General features: G+C 56.7%; 1 protein-coding gene across 1 annotated transcript in view; it reads left to right on the top strand.

Moving 5' to 3' along the window:
- The window catches only part of KLF13 (KLF transcription factor 13), a 44,120-nt gene that overhangs the window by 15,278 nt on the left and 6,137 nt on the right, over positions 1–22,705 (top strand). The window lies entirely within an intron of this gene.

The raw sequence follows: 22,705 nt of genomic DNA, 5'->3' as shown, positions 1-22,705 counted from the left end.
TCAGGACCGGGAGAAACAAAGCCTGTTGTTTGTGAGACACCCAGCCCGTGGAAGCTGGTCACAGCCTGGGCAGGCTCAGACCCCTTTGGGCAAACACCCACCAGCACTTGGGCTACCCTGAGTCAGCCCCTGGTGCTGTGCTGTCCAGAGCCTGTCACTCCCGCTGTAGAGCAGGTCTCACGCCCTGCTCCCCACGCCTGTGCAGCTGGGCCCCCAGGTCTGGCCCCACAGCACCCTGCAGCCGCTTGCTCGCTCGCTTGCTGGGAGCGGGCAGGGGCTGTCTGCAGACTGCTCAGGTGTCCTCATCGCTGCTTTCACTTGTGTTTTCAGGCCAGAACCCACTGCAAATGCGCCGTAGCTCAGACCCGTCCGTGCATCCAGCTGGCAGGGCTTCCGGGGGGACGGGGGTGCTGGCCAAGCGGGCCTGCTCGGTGCTCTGGCCAGTGCCTTTGCCTCTGGGTGGCCTGTGCGGCCAGCGTGTGACCCGGGTGCTGCTCTGGGCCTGGGAGGCCTGGGTGTCTCACCCCGACCCCCCCTTCACCCGCTCCAGGCATGTGGGTGCCCCCTCCTTTGGGTGCCTTCTCAGAAAGTGCTGGGGGTGGGGGCCGACCTGGGCCTGAGGGTCCACCGTGAGCCTAGTGGCACGTGGCCAGGGGACACTTGGGAAAGGAGAGAATACTGACTCATGCAAGCCAGAGAGGCGAGCTGCCCCTGTAGCTGCCCTGTTCCGTTTCCCAGTGATTAGTGGCACCTTCATATCTTCAGGTGGCCGGTGGGCGAGGCCCAGGGCTGTTGGCCCTGTGATGCTGTGCTGGGTCTCCCATGGCCCGGGGCAGCTGTGCCAATGCACCGTCCCCGTGGCTGGGGGCCACCTCCGTCACAGGATTGAGCACACCAGTGCTGGGTCTGTACTCAGTTCTGGCCGGGGGCATCTCTCAGCCATCCTGGTGCAAAGTCTTCACATGCTTTTAGCCTCATGAAAACATGTGTGCACCACCCATTTACAATGGGCAGACCCCCTGGGGGCTCCTGCTGCACCCCAGCTCTCCCCAGCTCTTTGTCTCTACTGCCTCATGCAGCTGCAGGTGGGGAGTAAATGTGCTCTGATCCTGGCTCTGGAGGGAGGGGTCAGAGGGCAGCCTGTCCTCACGGTGTCCCCAGACCTCAGGTGGCGCTCGTGTGTGCCTGCCAGGCCCCAGGCCTGGCAAACGCCCCCACTGCCCAGCGCCCCTCACACCCAGCCTGTCCCAATGGGCGCGCAGGCCTGTTCCCACAGAGCAGAGTTCAGTGGTCTTGGCTCTTGTTTCTGGGAAGATCAGCCATGTGTAGTTCCAGAAAGCACCCTCTTCCTTTTCCTGGACTCGCAGCCGCTCTCCCCCCGCGGAGCTCAGGGCTAAGCTCCCACGGCACCTGTCCCCTCTGCAGCTGCCCACCGCCTTCCCTGCTGCTTTGGTCCCCCTCACGCTGACCCGCCGTGGAGAGGACTGACTCCAAAGGCCACCTCTTCGTCCTCTCAGTTCCCGCCTGCACCCCTGGTGTCTCAGAGCCTGGGGGCTGCCAGCTGCCGGCCCCAGCACCCAGCCCCTACAGTAGGGTGACGGGACACCCGCCATGTCACAGTAGTTCACTTCCGTGCCTTCTTTTCAAAGGCATCAACTTCAACTGGAGGAAGAAATGAAAACAGCACCTGGGCCTCAGAACCTTTCAGTTTCTAGACACTCGGTAGTTGGGGCTCACCCCTCACCCACTGCTCTGCACCCCCAGTGCATCAGAGTTGGGGGTCAGCAGCCAGGCTGCTGAGGTCAGGGAGGTGCAGCCTGGGGGGGCCCAACACAGGACGGGCTCCGGGTGGGGCTGTCAGGTCCTCACCCGCTGGCCTTCAGTGGGGGCGGTGGTGGCTCAGGTTTGTGACAGGGCACCCAGCCCTGTAGTATTCGAAGGCTGGAGAAACTAGGGTGGTTGGGCAAGGAGTCAGGGGTTGGACGTCTTCTCAGCATCAGCAGGCGACCCCCCCCCCCCCCCAGCGCTCTGCCAGCAGCACCAAGGCTTTTGTGGCCAAACTGGCACCACCTGGGAGACCAGGGCAACTGGCTTCTGTGCTGAGACTGGGGCACTGACCGGTGGTTGGGGAAGTGCCCTGCTTGGTGCTTGTGGGAGGGGGAGGGGAAGGGGGTCTTTGCAAAGCTGTGAGCCAGGTTCACCAAGGGCAGGGGGTGGGCTGTGGAGGGGGAGCAGAGGAGCTGCCCCAGTCAAGGTGCAGGGATGTGACACAGGCTGGGTAGCAAGTCGGAGGGGACCCTCAGGAGGCAGGTCTGGGGACGGGAAGGGGCGTTGCCATGGCGATGAGATGGAGGCTGCATGTGGGGATCCAGGGGGTCACGCTGCTCCTGACGTGGTGGGAAGAGAAGGCCTATGGCGGGGTCTGGATCGGGGGCTGGGCACCGAGGGAGGGGTGAGGACAGACAGGGCGCGTCACTTGGGAAAGCAAGGGAAGAAGAAGAAGTGGGTGTCAGGGTGGCTGGGCCTGAAGGCGCCCATCCTGCCTCCCATGGCTGTGTGTGGGCCCCTGTGGCATCTTTGGTAGGACACTCGGGACAGCGTAGCCCTGGGGTCACGTGATGAGGAAAGGTGTTTGTGTCGCCTGCCTGAGGGTTTCCGGCCTGGCCACCCCCCAGCACCTGCCTCCCCCATGGCGGCTACTTCTTCTCTTTCTGGGCACCTGTTGTCAGTTTCTGACGACAAGGCCCAGGCCCCAGGTCTTCCTGCTGGTGGAGGAAAGTGGAAATGCTTGGTGGGAGGGGAGCGTGCCACTCACCCCCGGCAGGATGAGCCCTGGAGAGGTCCAGTCTAGAAAATAGGGCGCAGCAGAAGCACGCGGGCCCCGCTGCTCCTCCTGTTGATTTGGTTCTACGCTTAAGTGACAGCAGAACCCAGGGTCTGGCTGTGTCAGCCCAGCCTTAGTGTTTTCTGGGAGGAAAGATGCCATATGTGGCATGTGTGTGCACACACGTGTTTCTGGGAAACGATACAATAACTACAAACATGAAAAAGCTCAAAGAGGAGATTAAATGGCACCTGCTCTACCGCGGCTCTGTTCTCAGCTTCAGTGAGCCCCGAGTCTCTGACACACAGCTTGGGATGCCCTCCTGGTGCCCACGGCACGGCCGGCGGGACTGCAGACACACAGCCCCTGTTCGGGGCACTGACAGCTGTGTTTTCATGAGCCCGAGGCTGGGACGGTGCTTGGGTGCAGGACGCAGCCCCAGCCGCTGCCATCAGTTTTCTCCTCGCCAGGGCCCTTGGTGGAGGCCTTGCGTCCTCTTCAGAACCAGAGTGCAGACGTGGGTGCAGCCTGCTCCCCCTACTCACAGGTGCTCTCTGTCGCTTTACTGTAGGGTCATATCTGCAACTATAAACCTCCGTGGGAACCCCGGGCCCCGTGGGAATGTCGCCCATGCTTCAGTGACCCAGCTGTGTGGCTCCTGGCGTGGGCACTTTTTCCTGAGCCAGGGATGGACTGACAGCAGCTGTCCCGCCCACTGGCCTGGCCCACGTGTGAAGCGTGGGTCCTGTTCGGCTGCAGTGGGAGTAGCAGCCCTGTCCTGTGGTGCATGTGGCTGGTCATGGGGGCAGGGGTCGAGTGCCTGGTCCCGGACCTGTCTCGGGGCCCCAGCCGGGGACTTAGTTCTCCCCTCCAGCCAGGCTCCCTGGGGCCGGTGTGCCCACGCCTCCACTGTGCCGTTTTACCTCACACCCTGGGGGTCACAGTTTAGAGAAAGCGGTTTGGCGTGTCAGGTGGCCTCTGGCCTGACTTCACAAGATGCCCCGGTGGCTTTGGTCTGGGTACAGACCAGGGCACAGAACCCAGGCCAGCGCCCGCTGCCCAGGCTGCTTCGTGGGCTAAGCAGCTTTGAATGGGTAGGGACCCACTTTCAGTGGCCTTTCTGTGGGGGTGTGGTGGTCAGTATGACGACATTCTACCTATGTGTGTTTTAATGTGAACCTTGGGCTCGTCCCACACTAGTCATTTATTGTTCTGTGTGTCCCCCTTTTGATATGTGGTCGTGCTCATGTCTCCAAGGAGCTGAGTGGCTTTGCGACCGGGCCTGTCATGGCCGCCCAGGGCATCCTGACACGTTCCTCACTGGTGTCCTAACCAGGCCGTGTGGGTCGGGCAGCTGTCGTGTCACCTCCAGGGACTTGCTCTTCTGCAACAGCCTGTGACTGAGTGACGGCCACCGCGGTGGGCCCAGCCCAAGGGGATCACAGCATGCCTGGAAGGACGTGTGGTTCAGGGGCAGCGGGCCTTCAGCCGGCACCCCCAGCGCAGGACACCCAGGCCTCAGGCTGGCAGGGAGGGGGTTACTCTAGTGAACCCAGGTTGCTCTTGGGTAGAATTTATATAACAAAGGCCCCAGGCCAGCTCTTTACCCCAGGACCCCCAGACTCTCCTATTGTGTACCCCACCTCTGGGCCCTCCAGGCTGGAGGGTGTGGGGGCCAGAATCAACTTGCCCAGGGCGTGAGTTTCTGTTACATCAGTGCCCAGCCTTGGGAAGGCGGCTGTGGGAGCTTTTCCCATCATCCGGGCTCAGGCCACACCCAGGGGTTTCCATTCCTGTTCTCAGCTCTGGTGTCCGCAGGGACGCCTCTGTACCCCTGAAGGACGAGGACATTTAAAGGCAGCTGTGGACTCCGATTCTGTCCCTGCAGCTGCCCTGGTCCCCGCCATCCTCAGTCCTGCTTTGGATGCACAGCCCTGGTGGCCAGAGGGCCGGCTGGAGGTGTCAGTGCAGCTGAGGACAACCCCCACCGTAGAATGTCCCTCGGGTCCCATGAGTGAGAGAGGCCATGCGCGTCCTGCCTGGTCCCGTGGGGGCTGGGCGCAGCCGCTCCAGCCGCTGGTGAGATGGCTCGGTGTGGCTCGGCTCCTGGCGCTGGGTGGCCCCGTGGAAGCGCCTCTGGGTACCTGCTCTGTCCTGGGAACAAGCGGGAGCCCGTCCTCAGGGCTGGGGTGTCTGCATTTGCAGGCCCCCCCGCCCCGTGTGCTTTAGTAAACGGCTGTCCTAGCCCTACGTGTGACACGGCCACGCTGGTGCCCTTGGAGTGAGGGAGGACTTTGTGTCCAGGGCCCAGGCTGTGGACATTAAGATAGAGTCCCAAGACCACTGGGCAGCGGGACCCCCCAGGCGGCTCCTTGGGGTCCTTAGAGGAGGCAGCTCTGTGACCATAGCACAGTGACAGGCTGGGCCGGCCTCCCTGGTGCAGCCGGCCCCCTTCAGGCTGGTCAAGAGTCAGACTCCTCCCTGCCTCCCTCCCTCGTCCCTCGGACCTGGAGCCCTGGGCCTTGCCTCCCAGTCATGCCTTGCTGTGGTCAGGGCCTCTGCTGCCAGCTGGGGGCTCTGGGGGCACCTCCTCTGAGCATGTGGGTGGGCCTTCTGGAGGAGGAGGAGCTCCCAAGGGTGGTGGCAGGGGCGCTGCGCAGGGAGCCGGCGGGGGAGGCTCTGCTGTGTGCTGGCTGTGTCACCTAGCGTGTCACAGACTGTCTGTCCTTGGGCCTGATTTGCTGGGCTGTCACTGAGGCAGCTTTACTTGATCCTCTTAAAGAGTGTCTGTGGAACCAGAGCAGCGGCCTGTAGCGCTGGTTGCGAAGCACAGTGACCGGGGCTTTCCAGCTGCCGACGCCAGCCCGCCCAGGAAAGGGAGTGGAGGCCAGGCTAGGGCCCGGGGAGCCCTCTGTAACCCAAGCTGGACCGCTCTTCGTGCCCTAGAGAAGTAGCAGGAAGTCCCCGGGCAGGGGCAGCCTTGGGAGGGTCTCAGGCTGGCACAGGCCCTGCCATCTGGCCTGCCCACCTCCGGCTCCCTGGTCCTGCCCGGTTTGGGCTGCTTTCCAGATTTGTTTTCATTTTCAATTCCCTTTATTGCTCAAACCACCTCAGAGCCGCAGAAAACAAACCGTTATCCTCAGCTGACCTCCGATTCCTGGCCTCAATTGTTCGCCGTTTGCTAATTTTAGCTCCTTATCCGCCCCCCCAAAGGGAGACACAGACCCAGAATAGCCGCCTGGAAGGGGGGCTGCGGTGTTTGTGGCCAGAGTTCCCACAATGATCTGTCAGAGGAGGGGGCAGCTCCCTGCTGCGGGCTGGGCAGGCCAGGCGCAGGGGACAGACGGGACCCCTCCTCCCACCAGCCCCTCTCACTGAAGGACCCTGCTCCCACAGGGCCTGACGTGCACAAGAGAAGAGGAACTCTCTTTGAGTCTGTTTCTACTTTCAGACAGAAACCAGGCTGCATCTGGGATGAACCCCCGCGGCCCTGCCTGGCTCACAGACCCCTGGGAATCAGGCACTCCTGAGAGCTCCCAGACTCCAGGACCAAGCGGACAAGCGCAGTCTGGGGTTGGACGTGGCGCTTGGCCGCAGGGAGGCCCAGGAGACAGTGGCAGGCTGGAGGTCCCTGGCCAAGCCCCGTCCCGCCCAGCTGTGGAGGCCAGCTCAAGGCCTGCGTGGACGAACTGGGTTGGCGCGTCCAGGGTGCTGGGCCCAGGCTGCAGGCGGTACCCTGCCTATGGGAGGATGGGCAGAGGAGCAGCCCAGCGAACCCCAACCTGGGGGGCCAGAGAGGGATGAAGCCCAGCCACCAGTGGCCTCGGGGCTGGGCCTGAGGCGCTCGTTACACCCTCGTCTGTACAGCGAGACCTTTGTTGGGGAAGACAGACAGATGCCTGGGTTGAGAGGAGCACGTGACGAACCCCCGCCCAACCATCACCTCCCCACCCCCGCATCCCCTCCCCCTCGCTGCCCTGGACGGTGTTTGAGGAAATCCTGATACCGTATCATTTTATCCATAAATATTTCAGCACTCACATTTTTAAATGAAAGCCCAATGCTAGAATTATACTAATTAAATGTGAAATAAAGAAAAGCCAAAGCCTGAGGTCACCACAGATGACGCCTTAGAATTGAGAAATGGTCCCATCTCACTGTCCCGTGACCTCACATCGGATGGTTGCAGGCAGAGGGTACCCAGGAAACAACCATTCTGTCAGTGTGGAATGTTCTGGACACAGATATTTATAAAATCAAAAGCGACGACGACAAAAGCAATCGTACGCGCTCCTGTGCTCTGGCACAGGGGGCACGGTGGGGTGGGGACAGGGAAGAGAAGACGCTGCTGCCTCCACACGCCTGGGATGCCGACGCAGCCGCACCCTCCCACGGCTTCTGCAGAGGGGGACGAGGAAAGGAAAGCGACTCTCAGAAGAAAGCCTTGGCTGCCAAGAATGTCATGCCTGTCCCATTTTGTAAATTACTTAAACATTTTATTAGCCATGTCGCCTAAGGCCCAAACCGTCCTACCCGAGTCACTGTGAGGAGCAGGTGACTGGCTCGCCCTCATCTCCCAGGGGCAGCCACTGGCCGCGTCCTCGGCTGGCTGTTCCGCTGGTCCCCTGCTGTGTCAGCTGCATGCCCCTGGTGGCCATTCCTGTGCTTCGGTTGTCGGCCGTTACCTGTTGACTTCCCGCGATGGCAGATGATAAGTGAGTTCCCCGTCACGCCCCCCCCCCCCCGACTATGATATTAAGGTATTTGGGGTTCGCTCAGCATTCAGGATTCAGAGATGATTGGGACTGAGTAAATGCTAGTTGAGGGTGACCCAGGTGTTGCACGTTTCTTCTTTTCCGTAGCGTTAATAGTTGCCTTTTTCACTTGGTTTTCTTTGCACTGTTGTGACTGACTTGTCCCCGGGTCCCCCAGCCATGTGGCTCTCTACTTGGCATGGCCTGTACAGTGTCAGTGATCTGGGGCCTCCTCTCCACCCCTGATGGTCCCCCTCAAACTGCCCCCCACCCCCCGACTGGTGGTCACTGTTGTCCTGAGACCCCTCTGGCTGTCTGGGCCCCATTTTGTTGTACCTGTGCCTCAGCTTTTAGTGGCACCTAGAAGGGGGCCAGGGGGCCATGTTCGATGAGCCTTACGTGTCTGGGAGTGTCTTGCCCCTGGTCTGACACTTGATTCCTGTTGGATGGGTGTCGAGGCTCAGGCTTTGGGGTTTGGAAGGCCACGCTTGTGTTGCTGCTCAGAGGGGAGCTGTCCTGACCCCTGGTCATGTGCAGCCCACACGCTCTTTGGGACTTCTGGGCTGGGGTCTCTATCCCAGAGTTTGGAGGCACCTGGCCCTGCAGCGGCCTTGGGGTGCAGCCGTGAATGCCCAGGGCTCCTGGGGCCTCTTCTTGCACGTGCTCTGGGAAATGGCTCCTCTTCCAGGTCCTCAGTTTTTCTGCAGTTGGAACTATTGGCCCGATCCTTCCATTTTCTTACCTTCCCCCCGTCATCCATTTGCTCATCTTCTTGCTCTGTTTTCTGTGAGACATTCTCAAGGTTCCCTTCAACCCTGAGATGGAGATTTTAGGGTTGTGTGCCTTCCCGTTCAGATGCAGGTTTCTGGATCCTTTTCTAGGAGTGTCCTGTTCCTGCCGGGTCTTGCGGCTGAGATGACGGACAGCCCTGGAAGCTTCCTTCTCCCGTGTCACGTGGCCTCTGCACTCTGGTTGCCTCTTTCCACTTGCTGCCCGCCCACATCCCAGGCTCTTGTCAGATGTCTGAGGATCCTTGGGGTCTGGGATGCTGCCTGGGGCTGGGGTCCCTGCCAGGGGGTGTCACCCTGGCTGCTGCACTCAGAGAGCTGGGCGGGGAGAGAGCAGCCAGGGGAGCAGGAAGGAGGGTGCCCTGAGCCGTGTCTGGGTGCCTGGCCCAAGGTCCCCATTTCCACTGACCTGCTCAGACAGTAAACTTGTCCTGGGCAGGTATGAGAAAGGCAGGCCGTCTCTGTGAGGTGGGGAGGAGACGGGCGTGTCTGCTGCTGTTGTAACTAACTCAGGTGCCCTTCCGTCAGCCCCTGCACGCCTACTGCCATCGGGGGCATGCTGTGCAGGCACCGGTGAGCGCTTCTTGGCTCTCTCTGCCGTCTTTCTAATTCCCAGCTTCCAAATTACTATTATTATCCCTTTTCCTTTGTCCTTTAAAATTCCCTTTAATTTTAGAGGGATCTGAGGACGGTAAGGTGATGAGTCGCCATGTGTGTCCAGAGTCCCTCTTGGCTTTAGGTCCAGCACAGGGAGGTCTGGGAGCAATGAGAGGATAAGATGAGGACATCCCCTTGTCAGCAGGAGCATCCCGTCCCATCGCAGGCTTCCGCCGCTGTCATGGGCTGCATTGTCCAGCCCCCAGTCTGCCAGTGCCCTTTTGTTCTGGTCCAGTGATGTGATCCAGGAATTCCAGCCAAAGTTACGTGGAGCCATGTTCTCGAAGCAACCGGAGGCAGCTTGTGAAAAGACAGGTGCAGAGAAAGGAGAGGGTCGAAATCTAAGGCTGGCGGGTATAGGTTTCTTTTCCGGTTTCAGGTCCCAACGTGGATAGTCCAGGGCTGGTGTAGCAGCTCCAGGGTGCCACCAGAGACCAAGGTGCATTCTCCTTCTGTTTAGTCTTCGTTGGCATCTGAATGTAGCCATGCTTTCCACCCCATGATCACATGACTCCTGCTGCTCCTACAGCTTTGGAATTGGAACATACTCCAGGCAGGAGGAAGGGCAAGGGCTAAGGGCAGAATATGGCCCATGGCCCCTCTTCATTGCGAAAATGCATCCAGTGGCTTATCCAGAGCTCATTGGCCAGAATCAGGTCCCAAAGCCAATCCTAGCTGCAAGGGAGTCGGGAAGAGAGCCTTGTTACCTGGTGCGTTGCTGCTGCAAACTGCAGACGTGTTCTCTGGGAAAAGAAGGTGTGGATAATGGGCACTTAGCTGTCACTGCCGTCGTCGCCAGGGGGCTCCCGTGCACTTGTCCTCCAGGAGGGCAGTCATTGATCAGGGAAATGTCTAGTTGGCAAAGGTGACCACTGCATGAGCAGGTGCTCCCAAAGCATCTGAGGAGGGTCAGAAATCACTTAACTTTCTCCAGCATTTACTGTTTTCCCAGCAAGAGAGGGTGTGTTAGCTGTTTGCCCTTACAAGAAGTATTGACTTATTACTCAGCAGTAAGCTACATGGTTACTGCTGTAGTGGTCACAAAATGTAAATGAAATGGGTTTTCCATAATTTATTATCTGAACTATAGTCGTCATGTCTCCTTAGGCTCTCTTTGGCTGTGACAGTTTCTAAGATACTTTTTGCTTTGCATGACCTTGATGGGTAGTTTTGAAGGGTCGTGGCCAGGTATTTTGTAGAATGTCCCTAAATTTGCATTTGTCTGGTGTTTTTTTTGTAATTAGACTGGGTATGTGACTTTTTGGGAAAAATACCAGAGGTGAGGAGCCCTTCTCATCACATCATATCAGTGGGAGAATGATATCCCCGTGACTTACCACTGATACTTATTTGTTGCTCAACTGTTCCAGACTTGGCCTGGAACTCTGTCAGGTTTACTCCTGTGTCCCTTTGACACCCCCCCGTCATTTTGTTTTTTTGTGCACTTCCTTATTTTCTTGCATTACAAGATGCTTCAGGTTCATCTTATAATGAGCCAGTCTTCCAAGCATGCCTATTCCTTTTATTGGAAAATGGTATTTAGAAACCAAGATCCGGTTGCTGAGTGTGCTGCTGGGTTGTTGCAGCTTCTGGCGCCTCCCAGGGACACAGCCAGGGAGCGTACCTGTGTCCCAGCCCATACCTTTCCCTGTGTGTGCACACTGAACTAAGCGTGAGTTCACACGACGTCTCAGACACGGGGCAGCCCCGCAGGAAGGACTCATTCAGATCTGTAACCCCCCCCTCACCCCTGCTTACTGTCACAATGGCTCCCACCACCCTCCATGCTTTCACTGGTTTGTTCTTCCTCAGCACACATGTGGAACAGTTTGGGAATTGTTTACCCACACTCTCCTGGGAAACTGAACAGTTGCTTTGGTCTGTAGTCTTATAGTTGCCAGTTAAAACACCGTTTTCCCAAGTTACTTAGGTCAGCTCCGTTTCCCGCCCCCTGCCAGATGCCGTGTCGTACATTTGTCACAGTCTGCATTCCAGCCTGGGATCCCCCAAGCTCCTTTACACGTTAAAAATGTGCACACATCAGCGTGCACTCCCGACGTGCAGTTGTATAGGTTTTGACCAACGCAGACGATTTAGTATCTATAACCCCAGTACCAGGCACAGTGGCTCCGTCACCCCAAAAATCCCTGTGTGACTCCCCGATGCCCCAGTTCCTGCCACCCCGGATGCATTTTCTGTCCTTTACAGTTTCGCCTTTGGCAGAATGTCACACGAACAGTCATACAGTACACAGACTTTTGGGTCTAGCTTCTTTGACTTAGCAAAGTGCATTTAAGATTCATCGATGTGTGTGTGTGTGTGTGTGTGTGTGTGTGTGTGTGTGTGTGTGTGAAGCAATAGTGCCTTCCATTTTGTTATCAAATTGTGTTCTGTTGTGGATGTGCACGCCGCAGTTTGTTTCTCCGTTCACCTGTAGAAAGTGCTTGCTTCTGGTTTCTGCTGATTACGAGTGAGGCTGCTATAAACATTTGTGGCCGGCCTTCTGGTTCATTTGGTGAATGTGTAGGGCTGGGATTGCTGGGCCGTATGTGAGTCTGTGTTTCACTTTCTAAGGAAATCCCAAACTGTCGTAAAATGACTGTACCGGGTTGCGCTCTCACCAGCGGTGAACGAGAGTTCCAAGGGCTCCATCGACACTTAGTATTGTCAGGTTTTTCGGATTTTAGCCATTCTCGTAAGTCTCTAGTACCGTCTCATCGCTTCACTTTGCATTTCCTTACCAGCAAACGATACTGGGCGTCTTTCACATGGTGTTCTGACATCTGTCCATCTTTGGTGGCATTTAGATCCTTCATTCATTATAAAATTGGGTGTTTATTGCTGAGCTTTCAGAGTTCTTTATATATTTTGGATGTGAGTTGTCTTCACTTTTGATCAACCTCAAAAGAACATTTTAACCAAAATCAACCAGGATCTTTGTGGATGGTGAACTCATGCCTTGCCTTGCCTTGGTGTTTGAGGCCATCTCTGAAAATGCTGACGGAAATGTGCTCCCGGGCTGCCAGCAGCCCTCATGGCCGCGTGTGCAGAAGAGCACAGGTTCCCGAATGGGACTGTTGACGGCTTGCTGGCTCCTGGAGCAGAGGACTGGTCCCTTCTTGACTGCAAAGGTAAGAAGGACAGGGGCTTGAGGTGGTCATGCCACTCGACTCAGGGAAAATGCTCCTGGCGTCCCGTTGGAGGCAGTTGGTAATGTGACCATCAGAATAGAGGGGAAAGAAACAGAAACGTCTGTTCTGTGGGCTCAGCTCTCGTGAGGCCACTCAGAGCATTGACCGCCTGGAGGTAGCAGGCCCCTAGCACCGTGTTTCCCCGAAAGTAAGACCTAACAGGAAAATAAGCCCTAGCATGTTTTTCAGGATGACATCCCCTGAACATAAGCCCTAATGCATTTTTTGGAGCAAAACTTAATATAAGACCCAGTCTTATTTTCGGGGAAACACGGTATGTAGAAGTCCAGGACCTGGAAGCTTTGGCAGTGGGAGCCCATAGACTCTCACTGTGGGTCCCTTCAGGAGAAAGGAGGGATGTATGGGGACTCCAGAGCCCTTGTCTGGGGGAGCTGGCAGAAACCACTGGTATTTTATTATTGCTGTTTCAAAAGGGACCTTGGGAACGGAAATTTTCAAATGTGTTTTGTAACCCTTAGCAAAAGTAGGGAAAACAGCTTCATGAAATTCCTGGCATGTGGGCCTGTTGACCTTTGCAGGCACGTGCACCCACGCGTGTAAATGAGCGCTATTTTCTCATCAGAGGCCAGAAGTACTGGGTTCTGTGGAAGCAGGCCCAGTGAGGAAGCTGGAGTTTGGGTGAGACTATTATTATATTGTAATAGAATTTTGTGAAGTCTGGATATATATATGTGCACACACAACTCTGTGAGATAGTGCACTGCATTCTTTTGCACCATAAAAAGCTGTTTGGTTAAAAAGTGTAGGAATGCTGAGAGGATACTCTCATGATCCCGTCTCCCAAGGTCATGGCTGTGTTTCCGTCCTGCGGCCCTGGTTGCACAACACGTGCCTTTCCCATGGGGACAGTGGGGCTCAGCCCCCAGCAGTGTTTTCTTGGTGGGCTCCTGTGAATGGGCTGCTGAGAAGTGGGTCCCCGTCTGCGCTTTAGAGGACGTTAGAGAGAGACAGCTGGGCCGCCTCCACGCACACCCTCCGCTTGGCCACCCGCTCCCCCCATCACATGAGCCTGGTTCTAGTGACCTTGGGGTGGGGGTGGGGGGCAACACCATAGAGCTGCGAGTCTCCCACACCCCACTTGGGGTCCTGCGGGAAGGAGGCAGGGTACAGGGCGACAGAGTTGTCAGGGAAGATGACATTCAACCCTGGGGCTTCTGATGGGGGTTGGGGGGCATGCAGAATGGCACCTGCTTTTTCTTCCTGGCTGGTGCCCCCAGGGTCAGCTACCTTAGAGGCCGGAGAAGGGCAACGGGCAGGTGGAGGGGGAGGGAGGGGCTGGGTGAAGCCAGGGGCTGGCCTGTCCCCTGAGCCCCGAGGCCCCTGTAGCGCCATCGCTCCCCACAGCAGTGTGGCTTTCTTCACTGGCGAAGGGCAGGGTGCCGAGCTGGTGTGTAGCTGGGATGCACCCGGACAGAAGTCAGGTTCACTGAGGGGCGAGCCTCCAGCTCACGGCCGCAGCAGCCTGTTCTCTACAGGCAGTGCTTTGAGACAGAACAGTTTTCCCAGAATGCACCGGGCACAAATGGCTCCGTGGCCAAGGCAAAAGCCAGGTGTCTGGAGCCGCTCATCTGAGCGCTTCCACTGTCTAGAGAAGCCTGGTCAGTGACTGACTTTTTTTTTATTTGCATCATCTCCCTTCAAAGCCAAAGGCTTCTTAGGACTATAATAAAATGACTTACACATTTTAATTCTGATTTATTTATTTATGAGGCCAACTGCGAAAAGGAGATTGTTTTGCTGTGTTCCGTTTGCAACCTCATGACGTTCTGTCCTGAGAGAGATGGGCTGCTAGGTTCTCCAGCCTGCTAGGTGCCCCTGGAGCCGGCCTGGCTGGGTGCTGGTCCTGGGGACCACCTCTTAGCTCCACTGTCCGAGCGCTGCCTCAGGGCGCTCAGCCCTTCTCAAAGGCAGGGCCTCGGAAAAGTGCCTTCCACTGAATCAGGTGTGGCCACTGGCACTGGTGACTGCCTGCAGAGGCCCCTGGAGCAGATGGGACTAATGCAGCCTGACCGGGTTGAGAGCTACTGGCTCTTCCTGGGGAGCTGGAGGCCCCAGGGTACCAAGGTGGGGGACCTTATGGTATGTGTGTCAAGAAGGGGGGAATGTGCTGGGCCTCAGTGCCCTGGTCTGTGAGATGGGCCCTCAGCCTGGATGGTTCCTCTTCTGCTCCCACCATCTGGCACGTTAATGGCCGAGTCATTAACAGCAGTTCTTACTCCACAGTGGGGAGGGGCTGTGACAATGTCTTCCTTCCAGGTGGCATCTAGACTCCAGCCTAGGCATTCTGGGCGTGTGACCTTGGTGAGGTCACTTTGACTTCAATCCCGTCTCTGTCTCTCAGGGTTGGTGGAGTCACGTGAGCGGGCGCATGGCAGATTCAAAGCTGTATACCTGTGAGGCTTGGATGTGTGCTGGGGCTCGTCCCCAGGGCTGGGTCCCCTCCCTGCTGGCAGGGCCCACCAAGAAGGCAGAAGGGAGGGGACAGAAGTGAGGAAGTGAAGGGGGGGCGGGGGACACAGGAAAGGGAAGTGGGACAGAGTGGCTGCCAAAGGCTCGGCAGAGAGGGGCCTCTCCCTTGGTTGCCCACAGAGCCCCGTGTGCGGGGGAGGAGGGCCTGGGGTGCAGAGGGCTGGCTGTACACCTGGCAGGTGGCAGCAGGAAGGGAGTCCCTTTGCTCTGCTCCCGGGGCCCCTGGCCGACCTTGAGGACTTGTTTCTTTGGGGAGGGGATGGTGTGGGCGGCCCACGTTGGCTGAGGGCTCGTCCTTGTCGAGGAGCTGGTGACTGGTGCCACCCCAGCTGAGGGCTGGACGAACTTGCCAAGTTGCCAGGGGAGGGGAGGAAGGGCCTGCAGCCAGGGCCCGTCCTGTTCCATCTTTTAGGACAGGAGCGTGATATTCAGGAGCCTGAAGGGGCCTTGGACACAAAACTACACCCCTGGGTCATCTGCTGCTCACATTTTTACCATTGTCTTAAATTGGGCAGGGTCTGTCAACCTGTTTGTCAGGAAGTGCCCTCCAGCAAACCGATTGGGGGCTTCTGAGCCCAGGCTTCCTGCCCTGGGAACACCTCCTAGAAAGGTAGATTGGTCTCGATTGCTATTTTTGAGTTTCTCCTACAGCTGGGAAGCCCACTGGCCCTGCCTCCATTAAGGAGAGTCATTTAAGGGGAGCTGTGGGGCAGGATCGCAGGGCGCTCTGGCCTGATGTGCCTGGCCAGGAACTCAGCTTCGTTCCCTTTACTGCCTGCTTTTGACTTTGCATTTTTGGTGACTAGTATTTCCTAGTTTGCTGTAGCTGTTTGTTTTTATTTCGTGTTTGAATAGGTAAGTAACGTGTGTTTCAAAATCCAAGCAGTTTAAGTATTTTTCCAGTGAAAGTTCTCCCGACACCCCCCACCACCACCAGCAGCCTCCAAAGTGCCTGTTGCAGGAGCCTAACCACCCTGACAGGGAAAAAGGAGGATGTCCTGGGGTTGGGTTTGCATTTGTCTTCTGCTAGACATCTTTTCAGATGTTGGAGAGTCCTTTGATTTCCTTTTGGGATCTGTCCATTACAGCCTTGGTCTATTTTTCTGTTAGGTGTTCGTTTTTCCTTTTAATTTCTGTGAGCGCTTTCTACATTGGCGATCAACCCTTTGTAACATGAGCTGCAAATATTTTTCCTCATTTATCTTTTGCTGTGGCTTCTGGTGACTCCGTCCATGGAGAAGTATTTTATACTTTTGTCAGCAAATGCATCCGTCTGTTTGTTTATGGCTTCCGACTTTGATTCACAGGAAGAACTTGACGATGTCTCATGTTTTCTTCCAGGACTCTGTGGTTTCATTTTCACATTTGCCGCGGTTCCCACTGTCTGTGGGTCTGGTTCTGACATCTCTGCTCTGCCCCCAAGGGCAGTCGTCAGCTTCGGAGACAACGTACTGAGTATTTGGTGGTCCAGTCCCCCCCACATCATTCTTCTTTTTCAGAGTTTTCCTGGCTGTTTCTATGTATTTTTCTGGATGAATTTTAGGATCAAGTTGTCTTATTCCAAAACAAAGCAAAGCAACAACAAAAATGCCTCCTTTGAAAATAGGCTTCCGCCCATAGTAGAAAGCCAGAGGCACAAACGTGGGAGGAAGGTGGATTTTCTTGTTTACGCGGTGCCCCCAGGCCGTGTGTAGCAGCCTCCAGCCGGGCGCCGCCTCCCTTCATGTCCTGCCAGCTCTGGCTTGTGCAAGAGTGTCAAGGAGCGTGTGATCAGCGCCGCTCGTGCCCCCACCGCAGCGGCGTGATGGGGCCGGGCCTGGGCCCAGGTGAGCACCGCCTGGTGTGGGGCTTGGACGCGCCCTGTGGTGCCCAGCGTGATGGTCTGCCACCGGCCAGGGTCCCTGCGCACGCACTGCCCAGGGGCCCCAGTGGTGGTAACAGCATCTCACGTGAGCACATGTGTTCTCCTATTAACCGTCACAGTAACTGGGAGAGAGGAGAGGACCACCTCTGAGGCATCGGCCTGAGTGGGGAGGCAGGGGGTCGGCAGGTGCTGTTTCCTTGCAGAAAGCCAAGTCCTGCGGCAAGAGGGGGCCCCGCTACCTGGCATCTCCCCCCCCCCCCCCCCCCCCGGGCCTCAGGGCAGCTGCATGCAGCCCCCTGGGGGTCTCTAAACCACTGGTAGAGCAGTCACATGGCCTCTTAGAGAAAGTAGGGAAGTCCCCTCCCCGCCAGAGGACAGGCCTTTCTACTGCAGGCTGCAGGGGAGCTGCCCCAGAGGGAGGGGTGAGCGGGACCCCCTAGAGTGGAGCACGGGCAGTCCTGGGGTTGGGGCAGGGATCGGTGGCCATGGCTGGTGGTGAGTGCCCAGGGCGTGGGCGCGGGGGCCGGGCAGCCTGGGAGAAGCTGTGCAGGCCTTTCCCTGTGCTGCCCTCTGCCTCTGGTTAGCCCTGTCACTCACCAGCACCAGCCACACACCCTTGTGGGTTCTTTGTACTCGCTGAGTCTGGTCATGGGATCCTGGGCACCCAGCCCTATTAAGTTGATGGACCCATCTGCTCTTTTCTCTTGAGGCCCCCTGGGCAGAGATGCACCCCCCTTCTCCCTTCCACAGAGGGGAGCTCAGCCAGGTTGCCCAGAGCCCTGGCCACTGCAGCCAGCTGGGCTGAGAAACCCCAGCAGGAGGTGGGGAAGCACCCAGCCTGCAGACAGTTCTGGCCTGGGCTCAGGGGCAGCTGCTGGGGAGACAGCAGAAACGACCCCCGAGACTGCCCACAAGCAGCTAACATGCAGGAGCCACGAAGGTGGTTGTTGTGCACCGTGGCAGCCAGGAGGGACCCACTCAAGTGGGGGCAGCCGGCCTGGTGGGGCTGGATGGAGCGACTGAGATAACCGGCAGCCCGCCCTTTGGACTGAGGGCGGGAGGGGCCCCCACGCTCAGGATTGAGCTGGAACCTGCGCACGCGGTCCACCCACTACACCTGCACGTGTGGCTGTGGGTGGGGGACAGGTGCAGGGCCCGGTGGGCGCTGGGTGGCGGAGAGCCCCTGAGCTCGCAGCCCCGTCCTGGAGGGAACGCCGTGTCCGGCCCTGCCTGCGGCTTGGGCAAGAGAGCTGTGGGACTCACTGTTCCCTGATAAGATGAGGCAATCTCTCTCGGCCGCCAGGCAGTGGCGCCAGGGACATTTATGTAACCCCGCCCTGTGCCCTCACCCACCGCTACCAGGGCCCTAGCTACCCCCACACTGCAGGCTCTGACCTCCTCCCCCTCCCCCCTCCCCCATGCACTGCACGCCCCTTCTCCCCCAACCACCCTGGCACTGTGCCCCACCCCACCCCCCAGCATGTGCCCGCCTTGCCCTGCCACTCAGCCCTCACTTCTGCTGCCAGGCACCTGCCACACCCCCACCTCACCCCTGCGGGGCTCTCCCTTCCCCCTGCCCCTGGGTCCCCAAGCCAGCCACAGTGACCCTGGGCCTCCCCTAGGTTCCCTCACCCCCTCCCTGTGCCCCCAGCCCCCTTCTGCTCACCCTGCCTCCCTGTCACAGCACCCTTCCCCCCAAACGCAGCCTCTGTCTGCCCTTCTTACAAAAGTTGGGGTATCCCAGGCCTAGGCTACTGAGCTCCCATCAGGGTTCTGGAATTGGGGGTCAGGTTTCCCTTCCCAGAGGGCCAGTGTCACTTCTGAGTGAGACCGAGCTCTCTCCTGTGGCAGCCATGTGACACTGCTGCTGTCTCCTTGTCACATGCCCAGGTGGCGGCAGGTGCGAATTGGAAGCAGTTCAGTTCAGTGCAGCTGGCCCCCAGCCCACGCCGGGTACACACCCCGTGCTCCCCTCGCAGCCCAGCCACACCGCCCTCGCGTCAGTCCTGGGGGCATGGTTTTCAGAGTGAGGCCAGGACGGCTGCAGGTACCTGAGGCCCTTCCCCGGGCAGGAGTCGTTTGTCCTTCTCTCAGAAGAATGCACTGGGAAGTCCCCCAGGCTGCGTGCTGTGTCTGAGCTCATCCTCCAACAGCTACGGGAGTAGTGTGCTTGCCTTTCCGTTTTTTTCAGTTTGAACATCAGTGCACATGAGCCCCACAAACAAGCTCCTTGGGGTCCTCACTACAGGCTGGCGAGTGCTGTCCCCCTGCCCAGGCCACCTTCCCCACCTGTTCTCCATTCTCCTGGCGCCACATGAGCGTCACCACTCAGAGGCCAGATGAATCATAACTTGTACATGTTTTCTCCGTCCGTCTGGGGGCCAGTGTATTGGCCCTCCCCTCCTGGGACGGGCTGACAGAGGTGGAGGGAATGGAGCAGGGATGGCCCTGTCTGTCTGTGTCATAGCTGTGTCCCCAGGGCCAGGCATCAGGTTTGTGTTCAACAAGTGTGAGCTGCTGATGGCTGCATGCGTGGCCGAGAGCTCTGTGCTGACCACGGGTGACACCGGGCTTTCCCACTTCCCACTCCAGGCTGCCTGGCGCCACACCCCACCCTGTGGGTTTTGTGCTTCTCTGCAGCCCGTCATCACCCAGCACCCACCTCCCGTGCCTCCCAGAGGTGCAAGCAGGAGCCCCCAGTGAGGGCCTAGGCTTATTAGGAAGCAAGGGGGAGTCTGAATCTGGGTTGTTGCCACTCTCCCCGCCGCAGCCCCGAATCAGGAGACCTAGTTGACCAGAATAACAGACAGGAGCATCACTAGCTAACGTTTCTTGAGAAGCATGTGGCGTGTGCCAGGCAGTGTGTGCAACCCCGTCTGGACCCCACTGTGACGCTGGGCAGGGTATTCGTTTCCTGTGGCTGTCATAACAAATGACCACAAACTGGGTGGCTTCAAACAACAGAAATGGCCTCTCACTATTGGGAGAGCAGAAGTTTGCAATCGGTGCCGGCAGTTAGGTCCTTTAGAAGGTTCTGAGAGGGAATCCCTTCCGTGTCTTTCCTGGTTTTTGGTCACCTGCGATCCTTAGGGTTCCTGGGCTTGTACATACATCACTCTGTCGTCACATGCTTCTGTCTTCCCTGTCCTTTCCCCTTCTCTCTGAGGACACTTGTGGTCTCCTCTCAAGTGCCTTACCTTAATTATATCTGTGAAGACCCGTTTGCCAAATAAGGACACGTTCAGAGGTTTGGGGGGGGCACTGTTTTACCCCACTGCGGGCACTGAGGTGCTTGTCTGAGGCCACTGTTACCCACGTGGGGACACAGTCTGAGCCTCGTCTGTCAGACCTGGCACCCCAAACATTTGAACTCAGCACCTAGCACAAAATGAAACTGTTCTTTTTAATGCTGGGCCTTTCATCTAATGGCCGAGCGCGCTGTGAATCCCCTTAGGCTGGCCTGCCGCATTTCTCACTCGTTTTTGTGGACGGGATTCCCCCCCAGACCAATTAACTACTTAGTCAACTCTGGCTTGGGAATGGCAGGCTAGATATTTCAAGAATTACATTTAAACATCTCTTTGTATTGTTAGCAAAGAAGTAGATGCATATGATTTTTTAAAAGACATAAGACAAAAGAGCTTATAACAACAACAACAAAATCCTCTTCTCCATCCAGCTTCACCCCCCAGAGGTCAGCACTCCTGATGTTGGTCATCTCCATGGTTACTGCCATGAACAGACGATATGATTTTACTGCTGTTTCTTGATTTATCAAATTTAGATTTTTATCTATCACCTTCCTGCCGTGAAATTCAAGGATTTACCTCATTCCTACCTCTTTCCTCGACCTCCTCCTGAATTGATGGATATATTATTATTTGAATTCTTTTGTTGATTATTCTTGAACCTCTTTAGAGATTTCTTCTGACTGCACATGTGTGTTCCTACCTTCCGCTTAGATCCATGTTGTCTTCTGGGCCCATGAGCTTTGTCTGTAAGATCGATTCTAAACGCTGCCGAGTGGTAGGGCTCACGTGACCAGGGCTGTGTTACGATTCCTTCCCAGTGCCAGGGCCTCTGCTGACATTCCATGCCCTGCTCCCTCCTTATGGGGTCCTTGTGAGGAACAAATAACATACGAAAAGCCCCTAGAACAGAGCTGGGCTCAGAGCTCTCCTCTGATTCTGGAAATCATGGCACTGTAGTTTGCTTCAATAGAGACCACAGTTTGCTTGCATGTCTTCTGTTTTTCCTGGAGTTTCTCATTGCCTTTTTTTTTTTCCTTTTCCCCAAAGAACGCTATGTATCTTCCCTGTGTCCTGACATTTATTCACCTCCTGATCATACTTTCTTGTCCATGGGACTCACTTTCTTCTTGGAGCCCTGCCCTCTGCTCCAGTGCCCCCCACCTCGCCCTTATCCCCACCCCTCCCCCACCCCCATCTCTGCCTCCTTCTTGCCCTGAGACGCCTCTTCATTGTTCACTTACTTCCCTGCCTTCTCAGTTTTTTCTCATTTTTGCTGGAGTGTGACGTGAACTGAGAAGGTGCTGTTCCTTTGTCATCTAGCATCCAGTGTGACTTAGGAGAAGTTTGGGATCTGTCCCAGCCTTGTTCCCCCATGGTTTTTCCCGTCTCTGTGAAGTTTTATGATCTCTTTTTACCCAGTGAGTGATCTGACATTGCAGAAATTCTCAAAGCAGGAGCCTTGACTCATTACCCTGCCCACCTCTGTTAGTCTGCTGTCTCCTTCTTCTGTTTTCACTCTGCCAGATACTGTTTTGTTGTTTCTTTGGTAATTTCCTCTCCTCCATTTTTCCTGCTCCATTACTTGGTGCCTTCTGTTAGTTGCACCCCCAGGATTGATTGATTCCCAATGACTCTGAACTTGTAGCTCCTGCTGTTTCTAACTGTCAGATAGGTTTGGGAAACAAGGGTTTGCTCACCTATTTGATTTTGAGTCCCCACGCTCCCTTCCCCCCAAAACATAAAATCAGTAAGAACAGCAAATACACACAGCCCTCCACTTCAGCACCATCAGAAGACAACACTGTGACATTCACATATTTTCTAGAGCTGTTTTTCTGTTCTGTTTTTCTGGGATATTTCCTTGAGTGTATTTCCAGCTTTTCTATGGAATTTTTGTTAGAGCAATGATATTCTCCATTTCCGAACACTATTTTTTGTTCTATGAACTTCCTTTTTATGGTATCCTGTTTGCTTTATGCATAAAATTTTGTCTGAAATTTCTCTGAGAATGCTAATTAGAATTTTTCGGTTAACATTCTCTTCTGTTTCCTGGCTTCCTTCTTTTTCCTCTGGAGTCGGTGGTTTTGTGGCTCTTGGCCCTTCCCTTTCATGCCGCTGGTTTTCCTTCGCCATCTGGCTATCCTTGGGTGTCTGTTTATATTTAAGGTTGATGGGCTCATTTGAGGTGGGTGGTGTGGATTTCCTCTGGGACAGGTGGGCCAGCTTCAAGGACTGGCTGTCTGGACCGGGGTGGGAGGGAGGAGGCAGGGCAGGAAGGGTGGTTGCGTGGCCATCCCCAGTGCCAGGACGGCAGTGTTCTGGGGTGTCAGAGCCCCTCCTGGTTCTCCCTGAGCACTTGGTGTGGTTTCGTGTGGTTCAGAGTTAGCCGGGGTAAATGCAGGCCTGTCCCTTGCTCTGACCAAGGATGGGAGGGAGGGGGCGGGGTCCTGACCAGAGCTGCCCTTTGTCACCTCCCTCTCACTGGGTGTTCTGGGCGGTCACCTGCCCTTGTCTGTCACCATGCTTGGGTCTGCAGGAGCCTGCTCTGCTGGCAGTCACCACTTGGCCACGTTGGGATTTCTCTGTGGGAAGGAGCTGCAGACTCTAGCTGGAGCCTGTGGAGGTGAACCAGACCTCTTGTTCACAGACTCTCAGGCCCTGGAAATTGCTGGATCTGACCCCCTTATGTTACTGATCAGGGGACTGCAAAGGGTCAGAATGACAGCAGGGTGCGTCGGCTTTGTCTCCAGGCCCTGCAGGGGTGATGGTTTCTGGAGTGCAGCTCCCACGGGGCCAGCGTGGGGCAGCTGGCTTCTGCCAGGCGTGGGAGCTGTCCTTGGGCCCCCACCCTTTTCCCCTGGCTCCCAGTCTTAGAGCCATACGGCT

The sequence above is a fragment of the Rhinolophus sinicus genome, chromosome 13 (genome assembly GCF_057876585.1).
Source record: "Rhinolophus sinicus isolate RSI-liver-muscle chromosome 13, RSI-T2T, whole genome shotgun sequence".
Lineage (NCBI taxonomy): Eukaryota > Metazoa > Chordata > Mammalia > Chiroptera > Rhinolophidae > Rhinolophus > Rhinolophus sinicus.
This window is presented reverse-complemented; position numbering and strand designations above follow the sequence as displayed.